This window comes from Podarcis cretensis (assembly GCF_951804945.1).
Source record: "Podarcis cretensis genome assembly, chromosome: 1".
NCBI lineage: Eukaryota > Metazoa > Chordata > Lepidosauria > Squamata > Lacertidae > Podarcis > Podarcis cretensis.
Window position 1 is genome coordinate 27,754,826 of NC_137170.1, and position 19,187 is coordinate 27,774,012.

The window sequence follows — 19,187 nt, forward strand, 5'->3', positions numbered from 1 at the left end:
CTGGACTAATCTGTAGTACCTTTAGAGTTTGCCAAAGTGTGCCCACCAATAGTACCTAAAACAAATGTGGCTGTTTTCAGTAAATAGCCCCTCAAAAATCCACAGTGCCCCTACAGCAGCCATTTTGTGTTATTATGTCACAACCCATGGCAGACATTTTGTGACTGAGGTCCATCACTTTCTCAAGATTCCAAATGTGCCCAATGATCAAAATATTTTGGCCACCCCTCATCTATTATCTTTACAAATACACACACACCCCAAGTATAGCCTCCACACCAAGATCAAGCATTTTATAACTCAAAACAACAACACAATGATGAAAAAGGCCATTGCTTCCCACTGCCATTCATCTATGAAAGAAACCTTACCACAGCACATGCTTGTGTTTCCTTCTTTATTTTAAAATCCATTAAACATCCAAAAATGTTATGTCTCAGCAGTAACCTGCACAAATGTCTCTGTTTTCATTTTTCAAAAATAAAAATGGGTGACATCACTATATCTAAACAAGTAGACACAAAACCTGCTGACAGAAATGGTTTAAATGAAGCAGAAAACTATAACAAAGTAACAGAATGACTGATACTCTAAAACAGAGCATCATTGAAATGATCACCCTGCTTGGGATCCCAGACTGTGATCCCAAAATGAAAACAGGAACGCAAGTAGGAAGTCTGCATTCAGAACATCCAGGTCAAAATCATTTAAAGGGAAGGCCAACAGAAAAAAATTAATGGAGAAGGAAAAATAAAAATCTATATTTTAAAAAAAACCTGTATTACTTGTAACCACACAATCACTTCACCCCTTATGATTAATTGTACCTATGCAGAATTAGGGGACATTCACACAGGATTATTATTGGTGTTTATCGGCTTAAGGAAACTATCAGAAGAGATCATAAAGAAAAAAGAGAAAATATATGAACAAGATGTGATGTGGAAACAGCAAGATAAGACTGGATTGAATTATGAACTCTGTTTGGACTGATATGGATTGATTTGGACATTAACGCAGTAGCAAGAAGATGATCAGAATCCCCCTTCGGATCTTGAAATATGGGTCCCCCCAACAAAATTTAAAATTCGGCTTTGTAATTCGGAATTTATGTGATGTGATTTAATTTGATTTGATTGGCAGGTTAATAAAAATTATTTAAAAATAAATAAATAAATAAAATTCTTTCTGGTGGATGAAAACACTGCTGTTTGTTAGACTCGTGCCTCCGCTGCACATGTCAAACTGGACATTTAAAATTGCATCTTAGCTGCCAAGATAAAGATGTCCTCCGAAGTGTGCTAATATCTGGGAATTGTATTTGGCAGAGGGCTGCTGTAATAGAAACATAATCGTAATTGAGACATTTAAGCTGCTCCTGTACAAGAAATCCTTTCTGTACATCTGGTGCTTCCTGGAAACTTAAACACCAGGGACTTCATTTTAATTTGCCTAATGCCGTGTTCCTGTCGGTAATGATGGCTATGAACTATCCTACTAATCTCTCCAATGTCAATTTCACACACAGACAGTGGTCATAGAGTTTGTGATTAGATTTCCCCAGGTAAATTCACTTTGCCCTGGCAGATCCTACAGCAAATATACATTACTGTGGGAGCAGGACCTGTGTGCGGTTAATAAGAAAGCCCTTCCTCCTTTGCAAATACCAAATGTTGCTTGATTCCTATTGTCAAATGCATATGGAACACAGCAAACCCAGATATTTTTCTAGCTGGAGTATGGTTCTGGCCGGATTGCTTATAGTCATTGTCATTACCACCACACCAAACTACAGTGGTCAGGGGCATATATGCCAAATCTCACTGTGCTAGGTTTGTGGCATATAATCTAATTGATTCAGTTGCCCAGATTTTTCATCTTGCACCCAGATTTTACTGCAAATGCTTCTGATAGTAAAGTTGAGTAATATATCTGTATAGAACACTATTGCAACTATTCTTTCAAAAAGCTTAGCATTAGTAACATTCCTTCATTCATTATGTTTCTATCCCACTTTCCTTTCAAGAAGCTGAAGGCAGTGTACATGATTTCCCTTTCCACCCTCATTTTTACCCTCACAACAATCCTGTGAGGTAGGTTAGGCTAAGTCGGTAGTGACCACCCCAAGGTCACCCAGTGAGCTTCACGAGTGAGTGGAATTTGAACCTGGGTCTTCATATTTCTAGCCACTCTAACGACACTGGATTTCATGTGAATTTAAGAAGAGCCCTGCAAGATGAGACCAATAATAATTACAGTAACAACAAAAATTGTAACTAATTGAAGGATGTGATTTGATGTGTCACAAGTCTGTTTTTGCTGTGTTTTGTCAATTGCACATGTGTTCATTCATAAATACAGTCCAGAGACTCCATATGTCTATTGTAAAAGGTAAAGGTAAAGGGACCCCTGACCATTAGGTCCAGTCGTGACCGACTGTGGGGTTGCGGCGCTCATCTCGCTTTATTGGCCGAGGGAGCCGGCGTACAGCTCCCAGGTCATGTGGCCAGCAAGACTAAGCTGCTTCTGGCGAACCAGAGCAGCGCACAGAAACGCCGTTTACCTTCCCGCCGGAGTGGTACCTATTTATCTACTTGCACTTTGATGTGCTTTCAAACTGCTAGGTTGGCAGGAGCTGGGACCGAACAACGGGAGCTCACCCTGTTGCGGGGATTTGAACCGCCAACCTTCTGATTAGCAAGCCCTAGGCTCTGTGGTTTAACCCTCAGCGCCACCCATGTCTATTGTAGTAGCAGACAAATCTGGGATTTATGTCCACCAATCTGCCACAGACAGCCATCTAGTTCCCGGGTAATGGTTAAGTTGGAATTATCCACAGGATAGAATACAATACCATATTAAAATGTCCTCAATATTGTATCTCTTATGGGTGCAAACCTTAGCAGTAGCAATTCCCTGGTATTTTGGAGCTTGAGTGAACACGGAAAGCCTTTAACACACCATGTTAAAGTGAACCTTTTTGTTAATTTACTTATTCTATGACAAGCTCCAGTGTCCTTGAGATCTTCTATTTTTAGCAGAAAATATGTAAGAAAGTTGCTCTAAAGGCACAAACCTGAGTTTCATAAAATTGCAACTGACTCCCCTATGTTACAGTCAAAACATGTTTCATGTGAGATGAGGGGAAAACATGGGAGTGCAATTTTAATTTGAAATTAGGAAAATTTGTAGTATGGTTGTAAATTCTAATTTTATTGGATTGTCTGTTGAAGCGATAATGAAGCATTTTCAGAGCATCCCTATGACACCTTAATCAATACTGTTTGTCAAAAATAGGAGAGAGGGAAAGGAGTGGCATAAATCATAACCACTAGCAAACTGCTAGTATCTGGAGCTTGCACTTCTATTGAATGCTTATGGAGATGGAGACAGAGAGAGAGAGACTGTCCTTGTTCAGAATCACTCTCTGGAAGCTGTATCAAAAAGAGAAGATTCCAGCCTTCTTCTGGCATTTCCTGCAATAAGCCTGAAACAACATTTAGCTCATTGACAACCTCAAGAGCCACCAATGTTTCAAAGAATGAATATGTGAATGATTTCCAACACAGGAATCATGAGAAATCTGATTTGCCATTATCTCTGCATGGACTGGCTCCACTTTGTAATCAGTATGGCGGCCCGAATTCTAAGTGCATTCAGGTGGATGTGGTGAGAATCCACCCCACAGTCAGTAGTCCTGCATAGAGATGTAAAATTTCCAAATATTTTGAAGCCATGAGGGGGGAAAACTATTCCCCCCCCCGTTTCCCCCCGGAAAAAATAGAAACTTTGGAAAAATTGAAAAAAAGTTCAGTGTGGAGTAGTTTTACAAATTACATGAAATGCAGTGTATATAAAAGTATTGTGCTTGCAATAAAACAGGTAACCACCCCCCCTTTCCCTCAAAAGCAAAAAAAACAAAAAGAAAAGAAGAAACCAAAATAAAAAATAATCAGATTTGCCCCTTAGCACCAACAGCAAATAAAGTTACGGACATTACAATGGCTGCAGAGGGAAAATTACTGGCAGAGATAGAAAAAATGTTTTTTCTCGTGGGAATCCTGCAAGAGCAGAGTATGGCTATGAATAAAGAACTTATGACCTTGAACCCTAAAACAAACAACTCTGCTGAATGCATAAAGGATTTGACTGATAAGGAATCTGCAGCTGAACCAGAGGAGGCGTTTTTGGAATTGGTGGAGAGGAAAGAAGGAGTGAAAAAATTACAGGAAAATACTAATCAGAAGCCTATATTGTCAGGAAATAAAGAAGAAGATCTTTGAACTACAAATCTGCGAAAGATGAGAAAGATGAAGGAAGAAGTCCCTGGAGTCCCTGGAATACTGGAATTTAAAAGAATAAAGAAATATGATTGGGACTTCCTCTTTGAATATGGGAGATCAGCTGACCTTTTGCAGCAACTGCTTTTAAGTATTTTGGATGGAAGAAAATTTGATGTGACTGTGACAGAACTCCTTCGAGACCTGAGGACCAACAAAAAGGGTTATCAACAAAATCGGCAGAGAGAGACTGACAGAGACTTGAAGGCCTCGGATGTGAGGAATCCGGGCTAGGAACTGTTTTTGGGGACATCTGCTTGGGAAGGGATGGAAACCGGGGTAGGGAGGGAGGGGAGAATAGAATTTCAAAATTTTATGATTTTTGTATTTGGCCATTATGACATATAACTAATTATATGAAGGGAGAAATTCTTGGAAGGGAAATTAGGTCGACCTTAGAAAAAGGACTTAATGTTTATAATAGAATTGGATAAGTTAAATGTGGATAAGTAAAAAGAGCTAACTTCCAAAATAACAATAATATGTTAAAGATGGGAGATAAGAACTTGCTGAATTAATTATTGGAATTGGGATGTATGAAGAGGGGGTGGGGGGAAGTCAGGGAAAGGGGGTAAAGAAAGTAAGAATATGAAATTATACATGTTTTGTTTTTGTTTTTGTTTTTGTTTTGTGTGTGTGTGTAAAATGTGAAAATCTAATAAAAATTTTATTAAAAAAAATAAAAATAAAAAATAAAGTTACGGTCCACCTCAATATTTAAGCTCCATAGAAGGTCTACTCTTTGAGTAGTGCTTTAGAAAAAAAGAAACAGAAGATACAACATATACATGCAGTTTATTCTATCTCATTTTCTGAACTACTGCTATCATTTTCCATTTCTTCTTCCTCTTTCTCTGTCATTTTTCTCATGGACTTCTAAAAAATAGCTTCAGGGGAAAACCTGCCCCCCCCTCCATTTTTCCATTTTTCCCCCAGGCCTTCCTATCTCTACTTGAGGACAGCCAGGGCAAAGTGTAAGGCAATTTTTTTGCATGCCAGGCTCAGAAGTAACCAACATCCAGTTACTGAATAGTATGTTGCACTATGGCTCAAACTCTGTTTGAAAGGAAAAGGAGTGTGTGTGGTTTTTAAAATTAAATTTGTTATTATATGTTATAAACTGCATGATGGTAAGAGAGCTTCTAAACAGTTTACAAAAATATACAACAGAACATTAAAATGATTGATAAAACACAGTTAAAAGCAGGTATTTAAGAGTATTCAAAAGATTATTAAAGTCAGCAGTGGTTAAAAGGAAGTAAATCACATCCAGCTTCTACATGTTCAGATGGGCTGGCCCTAACGAAAATGTTTTGAGCAGTTGCCGGAAAGAGTACAGTGAGAGCACCTGCCTGGTGTCAGTCAGCAGGGAGCTCCAAAGTGCGGGTGCTGGAAGGCCTGAAGGGCAGAAAAAAATGTGGGGGGGGGGGCACCAGGGTTTTTCTCCTGTTTTTTTCCAAAGCCATTTTTTTTCAAGAACTTTATTTAAAAAGTAAATGTGTGGAATATTCAGACTATATCAAACTTTTTTTTTTTCATTTTTTCCGGAAAAAAATGGCTTTGGAAAAAAACGGGGGAGGGGACATAGCCCCCCCCCAAAAAAAAAATTCCCAGGTTTTTTCCAGGACTTCCCATCTCTAGTCCTGCATTACCACCCAAATGCACTTGGAATCCCCTTTTAAATCTTTGCACTGAATTGGAGTAGGTCTGAAGTGTCGCCAGCTCGCGGGCAGTTGTTGAAAGTAGGACTTCCTTGCATTCCCCCAGTTCACCTTCAGCTCACATGTATTTGCCTTCAAATGCATGCAGCCAATGTTGCCGACCATTCAGTACTTGGATGGTTCAAGGTATGACTCATGTTAAAAACCAATTACCCAACTAGGGACCTGGCCTGCGCTGAATTAGCAGAGAGGCAATGTAGTGCAGCAGCTAAGATCTGGTACAGAAAACATCTCCCCAATACAATTCTAATCTTTAGGGTTGCCAGCTCTTGAACTTCAGGTGCCTAGGTTGGAGTCAATAATGGATCTGGGGTTGCAGGTGACGTGTGTATTGAGCCACTGAGTGAATATCCTGACACCAATAGGAGTTTTCCGTAGCAGAAGCTAAAGAAGAGCATTTTCACTAGCAGCAGGAAAGGGTTAAATTTGCCATTTTCCATCCATTTCAGTCCTGACAATTATCATTAGCACCTCCCCCCAGAACTGTTATTTTTGTTTTTTCTCCAAAGGTGCACCCTAAATGCAAAGGTGAATAAGAACATAAGAAGTGTCTGCTGGATCAGGCCCATGATTCATCTGGTCCAACATTCTGTTCTCACAGTGGTCAAATAGATGCCTATGGAACAAGGGGAAAAGGCAGGGTATTAAAAAATAATAATCAAAGAAACACATCTGCAAGAAAGCTCTGAGCATATGAACACTCTTCACTTCTGTGGTTTCCAGCAACTGGGATTACTACGCCAGCATGGTGTAGTGGTTAAGAGCGGTGGACTCGTAATCTGGTGAACCGGGTTCACGTCTCTGCTCCTCCACATGCAGCTACTGGGTGACCTTAGGCTAGTCACACTTCTCTGAAGTCTCTCATCCCCACTCACCTCACAGAGTGTTTGTTGTGGGGGAGGAAGGGAAAGGAGAATGTTAGCAGCTTTGAGACTCCTTCGGGTAGTGATAAAGTGGGATATCAAACCCAAACTCTTCTTCTTCCAATGTCAAAGGTAGAGAATAGCCATCATGTCTAGCCTGGCCCTCAACTGTGACTGCATGTACATTATGTTTTGTCTATTGCTTGGACAGGCGGAGTCTCCCCAACCCCAGGCGACCCCCAAGTGGAATAATAACTCAAGACAATGTGCTATGGGATTAAAATTGGCCACAACTTTATTAAGTTTCAGATGTAGGGAGACCTTGGCTCAGGCATTGGGCATTTATCCTTCCCTTATCCCAGAGACATCAGGGTTATCCAGAATGTGTGGGAATTCGGCTGGCTCTGGAGAGCCTATGTTCAAGCAGAGAGCCCACCCCCCGTTTTGCCGCTGTTGGAGGGAAGAGCAATGACAACCTCTCAGCGTATGGCCAATGCCTCCTCTCAAGACCCCTTTAACGGGGAACCCTGGGATCACCACCGCAAGGGGGGCATGGGTTACCGCTTCACGCCCCCCCCCCCTTTTAAGAAGATAGACTAAAGGATTCTGCCCAAAGCCTGAAACCGCCAAAGTTGTGAAGTTTTGCTACAGGAAAGGCAAAACCTGCCAATGTAGGAAAATTCCTTCCGGCCCTTCAACAGCGACCCTGATGTAGCAGCACCTGCATACCTGTGGGGAAGAGGTTAACCTGCAAAAGAAGACTTAACTGTGGGAGGGCAGGGTGGGAAAAGCACTAGAGCCAACCGACGCTTTGCAGGTAAGATTCTCCTTCTGTTGTGTGGGCAGGGCGGTCCCTCCCCTTACGTGACTGATCCCCTGGCAATGCCTCCCCAGGCGGGATTGGGCGATTGGCTGAGGTAGGCAGAGACCTCCAGGTATCTAGCCTGGGGAGGGAGAAGCCAGCCCGAACTACCAGGAGCCGCACTGGGATCCGGGGGGCTGTGTGCGACCACCCAAAAGGTGCCCCCCATTTGATGTGGGGAGCGGTCATTTCTACAGACCCTCCAAGTCTCCCCATTTTCCAGGGACGTCCCTAATTTAGAGAAGCCATCCTGGTTTCTGATTTGATCCCAGAATGTCTCCCTTTTCCTTAGGATGCCCTATTTTCATTGGAGAAATGTTGGAGGGTATGGAATTATCCATCCCCTGAGCCATCTGAAGACAATCCTGTACAGGGAGTTTTTTTTTATGTTTCATGTTTCATTATGTTTTTATATATGTTGGAAGCTGCCCAGAGCAGCTGGGGCAGCCCAGTAAGATGTGTGGGCTATAAATGGTAAAAATATCATTATGGAATTGGATGTCCCTATTTTCATTGAAGAATGTGTCACTCTTCATTAGAATATCCATTGTTCCAGTGGATACTGGTGTACAGATATAGAGGAAACAGATTTAGAGCAATCTAGGAATGGATAGTTATTAGACATAGCACTTAAGCTGATTCTGTTCCTTGTCACTGTGATAAAAATAAACTGAGTGCTTTTGCACCTGTACTGGCAAAGGACACTTTTACCAAGCAGGCATCCACATCTCGTACAACACTTTTAAAAAAGACTTAATTCAGCAGGGAACCAGCACAGCCCCCACCACATGGAGGGACGCAGGCTGCAACCTCAGCTTATATTTTCTCTAGCCACAGGCTTTCTGGGTATCTCCAAGAATGCCCTTGTTAAAATGCCCTTGTTAGAATTATTAAAGAGCTTTCTTGGCTCCCAGAAACAGCTTAATTGCCTCTCCCAAATGTGACATTTTCTAAAGCTGGTCTGTTGCTGCATACAGAATTGGAGGTGTTGGGTTTTCTGTTGGTTTGTAGAAAAAATATATATGTAGGAATTAGAAATTATTAGAAAATGAGATTCAGAACAGCTTCACATTTAGCAGTGAGGGCACCCCAAACCCTGCTGCACATGAAATGTTTCATTAAATATATTGGCATTTTGAGAAGCAAGTGAGACGCAGTTAACTGTGTGATGTATCTTTTTAAAAAGCTGTGTCGCCCCAGTCCAACGAAATGTTGCACTCACAGTTGACATGTGTGGGATGCTCATCAACAACAAGCCTTGGAGCCATTATGTATTACACACAAATTAGTCTATCTGCATGGCTCTGCAAACATTATGCTACAGATCTGTGCTTCCAACTTTCTTGGGTAGAGAGGTGTTTCAGGGACCTAACTACGAGGAATGTTAATGGTGTGATAAGCAGTTATGTCGTGAGTGTTTGAAAAATAAATATCAGGCATCTTACCCCTACCCACCCAAATGTTATCAGGATCATAGCACACAGGGAGGGGAACATTCAGTCTTCCCACCACAGTTCCCCGCTGTGCCAGTTAGTACCGGAGAGGTGGGGGAGAAAGTCACACTGAGAAAATGGAAACCCTTTTCCTCATGTTAACTGTCACATGGGGGGGGGGTGATGTTCACTGAGATTGTTGCTGGGGAATGAAGCTTTTAACCTCTACACTCTGCACACTGTGATCTTGAGAACAATATCCTCTCCCAACACATAATTTGGTGTACTTAAAAAAGAAGCATGCACAGTTATTGTTAAACATGTAATGTGGTTCGGCTAGTCACCAACTTCTTTTAGACATGCAGTGGATTTTAGACATGCATTTGGATTTGAGAGGAAGCAAAAAGGGCCACAAAATTTCTGTTTACACACACACACACACACAACATTTGCCCACTTACTGTACCTAAGAGGGACTGACTCCTTTCTAAAGCTCTGGTGGCTTTCTCAGGAAGGGGGGGTGGGGTGGATCTACACACAGAAAAAAGGCCACTATAAATAAGTCAGAAATTAAATGTTATAACAAAAGAAAAAAACCTGTGATGTAAAATCCCATGGTGTTGCATGTTTATAACACATTCAAAGCCCTGTTTTTGTTAAGTCTGGTCACTTTTACTATAGCTGTGGTCGCAACACCAACCATACAATCTCAAATGTTCTTTTTAAGCAAAGAGATTCAAGCAGTGGAGGTCAATCTCCATTAGGGTGAATGGAGCAATGTTTCACCAACCTCAGTCAACCCTACCTGCCTGCCTTCTTACTTAACAGCCAGTCCAGGAGATAACCCTGGCTGTCAGCTTTCGGGGTTGTCCCTGTAGAAGTCAGCGGGGGGGGGGAGGAAAGGGGGGGAATTAGTTTGCTCTGCCCATCACTGCTGTCCTCCATGTGTTCTTCCTTACCCGTCCCAATGGGTACCAGCCACCACTGGATGTGAGTTTTGGGCATGCATACACCTAACACATTGGCCGGCAACAATCACTCAGTATATACAGTCTGTGAGCTTGTCAAGGTTGGAGAAGATGGCAGCTCTCAGACAATCCTATGGCTTCCCTCAGGGAGTTCTCCTGAAGTTACCAGGATTTGAAAGCCACATTCTAATTCACACAAACCACATTCTAATTCTTTCCCTCTTTGATTACTAGGCAACAAAACAGAACACGCTGTTCAGGCTGCTGGCTCTATTTTTCCCCTCATCTAACAATGGCATTAGAAATTCTAACATTAGTCATATTTATTATATAGTTGGAAAATGAAAGATTTTTTTGTGAGCTTTAATGATGCAACCAACCAAGGAAATGCAATTTTATACTTTCCTGTATTAATGGTTTACTCACTGCTCTTAACTACTGGATTTTAATTACGTTTTTAAAAAAAATGAATTGTAATTTTATGTTTCTATATTAATGGTTTCTTTGCTAATTTTCAGTTCTGGGTTATTTTACTGCTGATTAAAGTTAACACTAAATTAATTTGAATGTATTGGATTGTATCGAGTGGTAGCTCTGGACTATCAGAAAGCACCTCCCACAAATCCAGGGTGGGGCTCCAGATTTCCACTGATGTACCTCTACCCACTGGACCCCACTTGGCCCCTGGATGCTGCTCTTGAGCATTAAATAACCTTTTGGGACAGTATAGCAGAGAGCCGCAGTAGTTGCTGGAGTTTGGCAAAAGTTGAATATCCCGCCCAGTATGAGTATAAGGAACTAATTCCAAAGGAACTGTGAGAGCTGAGAAAGACTGTGTTTGCCATCTGAGCATGGCTGTTTCCACCTGCCTTGCTCCTTTTCCTGCAGCACTGGGAGCCGGGCTTGGCATTAGCCAAGGTCCCCAAAGCTCAGAAGGACCACTCACTGGCCAAGCCTAGCTGTGCAAACTTCCCATCATCCTCGCTGGGCCCCCCATGGTATATTAGCAGTAGGGCAGATGGCAGTGCCACTTCTGAATGGGACTCCAGCTCAATTCTTACCACCTACAGTGGCCACCCAACATTTTAATTTACCCAAAATTCTATGAGATGGGGTACTGCATTTGGGGTAAATTGAAATGGTGGGCAGTCCATCATGAAGGGGAGCCAAGGCTGACTCCCATTCAAATGTGGCACTGCAGCTCTCACCTATCACTAATATGTCTATCATTGAAAAGATCAATGTCTGCACCAGGCAGGCCTCACTTGGGAGAGCATTCTGTTGGCAGTGGGCCACAACTGAGAAGGCCTTCTCTGGCATTATTCATTGCATTTTTCTGAAACTGGCTGTGGCGTTTGTGGTGTGTGACATCATACTGGGTTCATAAGGAAAGGGTTAACTAAGTGTAAAATGACTAACCTATAGGAACCCAAGGGGAGGAGTTAGAATTAGAGTTCTTAAGAAGTCAGTCTGGAGTTAGAGAAGAGAGAGGGAGGATAAGTCTGTGGGTTGGGCTAGTCTGATGTGAGAGAGTGAGAGGATCTGTTAAGAGGAGTCAGTCAAACAGTTGAGATAATCAGTCAGAAGGTATTAGGAAGGTATAGGCCGGTAAAGAAACTAAGGTTAAGAAACTGACAAGAAAAATTATCTGAAACCATAAACTTGATAATGCTTATAAAATAAACTTGTTTATTTGGTTTAATGTTAACAACTGTCTGGACTCAGTGTGTACCCAAGAGTAACAGGTTGGTGGCAGCGGGGAAGCGAGCACAGTGGTGGCACAGGGATCAATAGACCGGCAAACATCCGGGGACCTGTGTGATCGCCACACTGGCCCTCTTATAACCCATACCAGGCAGATCCCTTTCTACAAATTCCAGACTGATTAAACAGATCTTCTTGATTATATGGTAACTCTAATTCCCAGGTAGTATAACGGGATAATGCTAAAAAGAAAAAGAAATCTAAATATGTTAAGTAACTATACAGCTGTTTTTGGAGTCCATAATTCAAATTAATTACGTATAGTTAAAGCTATGGTTTTCCCAGTAGTGATGTATGGAAGTGAGAGCTGGACCATAAAGAAGGCTGATCGCCGAAGAATTGATGCTTTTGAATTCTGGTGCTGCAGGACCCATGGACTGCAAGAAGATCAAACCTCTCCATTCTGAAGGAAATCAGCCCTGAGTGCTCACTGGAAGGACAGATCCTGAAGCTGAGACTCCAATACCTTGGCCACCTCATGAGAAGAGAAGACTCCCTGGAAAAGACCCTGATGTTGGGAAGGATGGAGGGCACAAGAAGAAGGGGACGAAAGAGGACAAGATGGTTGGACAGTGTTCTCGAAGCTACCAGCATGAGTTTGTCCAAACTGCGGGAGGCAGTGGAAGACAGAAGTGCCTGGCATGCTCTGGTCCATGGGGTCACAAAGAGTCGGACACGACTAAACGACTAAACAACAACAAATTCAAATTACCTAAAACAGATGAGAAAACCAGACTGTCTTTTTATGTATACAGTTATATTCATATTATAATATGAATTAATACCATAATATTCATATATATTCATATACTATCATATTCATATATAGTATTCAGAAAGGAGTCATATATGTGTGTTATATGTGTTACACAGTCAGACCTGGGTTTCTGATAGTGAGTTACCCGTCTCTGAGTTTGCTTTCTCTTCTTCTCCAGCTTGCAGTGGGAGAGAAGAATCAACATTTTGTAAATATTCAAGTCACATAGACCAGAACACACACCACAGAAGTGCCCCGCAGCCAATCTCTTGCCCACCATGGCTCCTAAAAGATTATTATAGCAGTTAAAAAGATTAGAAGTTTTATAAATTATGATTATGCACTTATATTTCTGTTTATTGATCCTTTAGGGAAGACTAACTTAATAACCTAGACAAAGCACTTTACGCATTTGTTAGGAAGATTTGTTCAGTGTTATGAAAATGACATTGTCAAATGGCATGACTGGTCCTTTGCCAACAGGCTTCCCGTCAGGACAGAGCGGGCCAGAAAAACAAGTCCCTAGAATTGTTCTACAATGTAAAAAACAGCAGGTGAAAATGTTGGAGTCTCTCTCTCTCTCTTTTTTAACAGGGGGAAAAAAAACTATTGCCATTGCTTCAAGTGGCAGAAGAACAGCAATGATCACCCTGTCTGTATTCTTCCTTTCTACACAATTTCTATACAATTAATGGGGAAGCACCATAGCTCAGTGGTAGAACACCAGCTTTGAATGCAGAAGGTGCCAGGTTTAATCCCCTGCAACTCCAGATGGGGCTAGAAAAGTCCCCTGGAAAGCCACTGCTTTTGTGGATGTTACTGAGCTAAGTGGACCAATGGCCTGACTGCTGAGGTGTGCCTGCAACTGTGAAACCTGAAGAGATTGTGATGGTGCATCTCCCTCTGTTGCCATTGGCTGAGTACTGCCTGTGATGTCACAAAAGCACATGGCAACACAGCGGATACAAACATGGGCCATTAGAAAAGCTGGTAGACTAAAAGGGAAGCACTTTTCTCTTCCCCACAGAACACAGAGGACAATGACTGTGGCATAAAGCATTTTCCTATCTTCTTCCACCTGCAGCAGGCAAATTGGCAGATGGAAAGAGGTGATCTTCTGGAAGCAGAATGCTATGGAGTAATAACAAGGTAAGCTCACTTGCTGAGTGGGAATATAGCTTTCAGGTGGCTCGTCATACCCATGGTCAGAAGCTTCCTGGTGTCTAGTGATGGACCTAGTGGAGCTTGTATTTGGAAGTCGGCAGATGCTGTAAGGCGGAAGCAGGCTGATCGTTTTCATCTTTTGAAATTGGCCAACAGAAGCTGGTGGATTTTTGTAAGTTGAAGCTGGAGCATGAATGTGAATGAATGGAGAGTGAATGATGAGTGAATGTGTCTGTTGGGAGCCTGAAGAGCCCTGCCCTGCTTCTATCCACCTGGCTTGGGGTGGGGCCTGACAGGCTCCATAAAGGACTGCTGCCGCTGCTGCTGGGCAGAGAGGGCTCCATTTTTATTTTTGAATTGCTTTTATTTTTTATCTATGTCATTTTAAATTGTGATTGATATTAATGCTGTATTCTTAGTTTTAGATTTTATGATTTATGTGGAAATGGTTTTCCATTTGGTTGTGATATCTTTTATTTATTGTTTATGACTTTTTTATGTTGATAATTATGTAAATCTTGTCATGTTGTAAGCCGCCTTGAGCACTGTTTCAACTATGGAAAGGTGGGATACAAATAAAATGATGAATGGATGAATGAATGAATGTTTTTCATGGATGTCTGCTGCGTGTGGGTGGATGGGTAGAAGGTTTCTAATGCGGTCAGTGCAAATGCTGTGTGCATGCATGTGAATGTGCTGTATGAAAGAAAACCAGTGGATACGTATATGAATAGATGAAAGCCATGGGAGCTGGCAGGATGAAGCTAGCTGATGAAGTCATGAGACAGAAGCTAGTGGAGGTGCCTGGGTGATGCTGTTGGACGGTAGCCAATTCCACTCATTGTCCCTGAGGTTTCTTTAATGCAACATGCCCTCAGTACCCTGAGGGTACATTCTATCATATATGGTGGACCTATAAAAGGATAAAAGGAATATTGGGAAATAATTCATAATGAATTGAAAAAAAATGTTTAAAAGTACTTCCCCCCAAAAAAAAAACCAGAGTCCTTTTTGTTAGGGATAATTCAGACAGAAATTCCCACATGTCAAAAAAGGTTATTTATGTATCCCACTAATGCGGCCTGTGTTTTGTTAGCCCCAAAATGGAAAATGAGCGAGGTACCAACTAAAGAAGAATGGCAACTTAAACTGATAGAATATGTGCAGCTTGCAGACCTAACAAATAGAATAAGAGAACAAGAAGCACATATTTTTAATGAAGATTGAAAAATGTTTGTTGATTATGTGGGGGGAAATTGTGTACACTTGAAAACATTGGCAACCTTAAGATAAATTCAACAGTGTAAATAAGTTTTGATGGATGTAACAATGGGATACTGAATGGTTTAGTTTATGTAAAATAATGCAGGGATTTATGTTACGCAAAATAAACCATGGAAAGAGAAGAAGGGAAGTCACTGATATTTTAAGGTTGTTTAAATGAATATTCTAAAATGTAAAACAGAAAATTTAATAAAAAATATTGAAAAAACAACAATATGAATGTCTGAAGGCAGCAAGGTATTCTCAATAATAAGACCACACTTAAAACAAAATAAAAAAATTCCTTCCAGTAGCACCTTAAAGACCAACTAAGTTAGTTCTTGGTATGAGCTTTCGTGTGCATGCACACTTCTTCAGAAGTGTGTATCTGAAGAAGTGTGTATCTGAAGAAGTGTGCATGCACACGAAAGCTCATACCAAGAACTAACTTAGTTGGTCTTTAAGGTGCTACTGGAAGGAATTTTTTTATTTTGTTTTGACTATGGCAGACCAACACGGCTACCTATCTGTAACAAGACCACACTTGTCAATTATGCAGGACTGTCTGAAGATTGCAAGGTTTTCTCAAGACCCCACCCCTAGTGAAAGTAAAGAAGAGAACTGCAAGGTTTAATTGCAAGCCAGCTTATATTTCTAAATATTTCACTTTTATGGTGTTGCCCATCCCTGTTGTCAGTACACTTGTGGGGTAGGCTGATGTGGCGTTTGCCCTCCTATGTGCGTGACATCATACTGGGTTCATAGGGGAAGGGTTAACTAATTGTAACTAACCAATGGGAACCCAGGAGTTCCCATTGACTAACCAATGGGAACCCAGGAGGAGAGTTAGAGTTAGGGTGGAGAAGACAGTCTGGAGTTAGAAGAGACAGATAAGATAAGTCTGTGGGTTGGGCTAGTTTGGTGTGAGAGAGTGAGAGAATTTGTTAAGAGGAGTCAGTCAAACAGTTGAGATAATCAGTCAGAAGGTATTAGGAAGGTATAGGCCATTAAAGAAACTAAAGTTAAGATACTGACAGGAATATTATCGGAGAAACCACAAACTTGTTAATGTCTGTAAAATGAACTTGGGTTTTTTGGTTCACTTTTAACAACTGCCTGGACTCCGTGTTTTACCAGAGAGTAACTGGTTGGTGGCAGCAAGGAAGAGAGCACAGTAGTGGCACAGGGATCAACAGACCGTTAAACGTCCGGGGACCCTGTGTGATCACCACAGCTATATATATATTTCATTATAAATAAATCATTGTGAGGTTTTCGCACAATTGTCTTATTGAGAGGGTGGTAGTCCTATGGTATTCTGAAAATTGCATTGAAATAGGCTCAGGGCAAAGATTAAGCCTCCTTCATTGATTATTGTCATTAGGAAGAACAATCAGGAAAGGGTATGAAAGTCCACTCACAGAAAGATCCATACACACGAATGGTGTTAAATAACTAATACTCAAAAAAGCTGGGAAATGGCTTTTTCATTCTTTAAATTTTATGACCCAAACTGGCATCTGCTGGTTATGAGAGCCTTTGAGAGTATAAGCGGAAATTAGCAATAGCTGTTTTGAACTCCAGAGCTTTCTGTTCCTGAAAGGTTAATAGAGAGCCCATCTTCTTAAAAGTAAGAAAGAAAGAATAATTCCTTTGCTTTTTAAAAAAATGGTTATTGAGTTACAGAACAAGCCAGTAGGAATTTAACCACCAGCTTCCATCATCCTGTAAACCCTTCAGCTGAAGAAATCTTTATTTACTTAGGCTGCAATCCTAACCCCACTTACCTAAGAGTAAGACCCATTAAATTCAATAGGACTTACTTTGAAAAAGACATGGTTAGGATAGCACTGTTAGACTGTCCACTTACAACCACTTCCCAGGATATAAGCTCTTCTGAAGTCAACAGGGCTTACTTCTGAGTAGACGTATGGGGAATTGTGGTATTTCTTACTATCATGCATAGCTGCTGCAGAGGTAATAAGAACACTGGAAGAGTCTGCTGGATCAGGCCAAAGCCTTATCTAGTCCAACATCCTGTTCTCATAGTGGGCAAACAGATGCTCATGGAAAGCCTGCTTTTCTTCTTTAGTGATCACTTGTAGCCAAGTAAGATTGTCTTCCATAAACAATGAGTCCGTAAGTGACTGTGGAGGCCAATTCTGGATCCACATGTCCTTCCACAGTGGGGACATTGGTTTCCAGATGGGAGCTGATCACGGTGTGGATTTGCCAAGCGTGCCTTCCTCCTAGCACATTTCTCCCTTGCGTCAGAGTTCAAGTGTCTTCAAAGCCCATGACACCTTTGGTAAAGGCTGTTCTCCAACTGGAGCGCTCGCAGGCAAGTGTTTCCCAATTGTTTTTTATACTACATTTTTTTTTTAGATTTGCCTTGAGACAGTCTTTAAACCTCTTTTGTTGACCACCAGCATTACGCTTTCCATTTTTAAGTTTGGAATAGAGTAGTTGCTTTGGAAGGTGATAATCAGGCATCTGCACAACATGACCAGTCCAACGAAGTTGATGTTGAAGAATCATGGCTTCAACACTGGTATTAGTTCGCCTGTCTTCCCAAGTGATGCATAAAAATTTTAAGAGACAAGTCTGCTGGTCTCCCCACTTGTAATTACCAGAAACTTGCAGAAGCATGTGTCATCCAACAGTAGAGGCAGATCAGAGCCATTGTGGTTAGTAGCTACTGATAGCCTTATATTTCATGAATTTGTCTATTTTTTTAAAAAAATAATTTTTATTCATTTTCCAAACAAATTTTATACAGTCAACAAATTATTTTGCACTCATTCTTCAATTTTTTGACTTCCCTCAGTTTTTCTGTCAATCTTTCATAAAATTTCTTTTTGTTAACACATTTCTAAACATAATATTGCCTTTCCGAACTCCTTTTCCTCTTACTCTCTTTTTTGCAGTATTTCTTACTATCTCACAGAGTCTCTTCAAAACCAACAAGCACTATCTGTACATCACATATATTTTTCAGATGTTCTATAAATTTCCCCCAGTCCTCGATAAACTTTTGGTCTTTCTGATATCGAATCTTCCCAGTCAATTTGTCTAATTCTGCATATTCAGTCAATTTCCTTCTCCATTCCTCCACTGTTGGAATTTCTTCCTGTTTCCATCTTTGGGTCAGAAGTATCCTTGTGGCAGTCACTGCATATTGAAACAGTTTAGAGTCTCTCTTATTAATTTCGTTTCCTACCATTCCTAATAGAAAGGCCTCTGGTTTTTTTAACAAACGTATATTTCAACATCTTTTTCAATTCATTGTATATCCTTTCCCAGAAGTCTTTTACCCTTTTACACTCCCACCACATATGATAGAAAGTACCTTCTTTTTCTTTACATTTCCAACACTTATTGCATGTTTTATACATTTTAGCCAGTTTAACTGGCGTTATATACCATCTGTAAACCATTTTCATTACATTTTCTTTCAATGCAGTACATGCCGTGAATTTTAACCTTTCATTCCATAATTTCATCCAATCATCATACTGTATATTATAACCAAAATCTCTTGCCCAATGTATCATTACTGCTTTTACCTCTTCATCTTTTGTATGCCACTCCAGCAACATTTTATACATTTTAGACAGATTTTTATACTCATTATTCAATACCTCCACTTGGAATTTTGATTCTTTACCTTCATACCCACACATTTTACAATCTTTTTTAAACATTTCATTGATCTGAAAATAATGTAACCAGTCATAAACAAATTCTTTCACCTCTTCATAAGGTTTCATTTTCCATTCCCCCCCTCTCTTATTACCAATTCTCCATATGTTATCCACCTCCCCCTCAGATTGATTTTATTTCATGAATTTGTCTAATCTATTATCCTCTTTTAAAGCTGTCCAAATGGTTGGTCATCACTATCTCTTGCAAGAGGCTGTGAAAGAAACCTGTGAAAGCAAGTCAACTTCCCAGCAAGAATATCCAAAATTGTGGATTCGTTCAGAGCTCCCATCTTTGTAACTTTGCCATTTCCAACCCACTTTTGTCCCTTTTCTCCACTTTAAGAACAA

At 40.8% G+C, this 19,187-nt stretch overlaps 1 long non-coding RNA gene across 3 annotated transcripts in view; it reads left to right on the plus strand.

The window, feature by feature from the left end:
• The first annotated feature begins 13,679 nt into the window (after positions 1-13,679).
• Positions 13,680-19,187, plus strand: part of LOC307223114 — a 95,694-nt gene continuing 90,186 nt past the window's right edge. For all 3 annotated transcript variants that reach the window (XR_013841949.1, XR_013841950.1, XR_013841951.1), the window contains exon 1: positions 13,680-13,874. This is a non-coding gene — a long non-coding RNA (uncharacterized lncRNA). The remainder of the gene's footprint in view (positions 13,875-19,187) is intronic.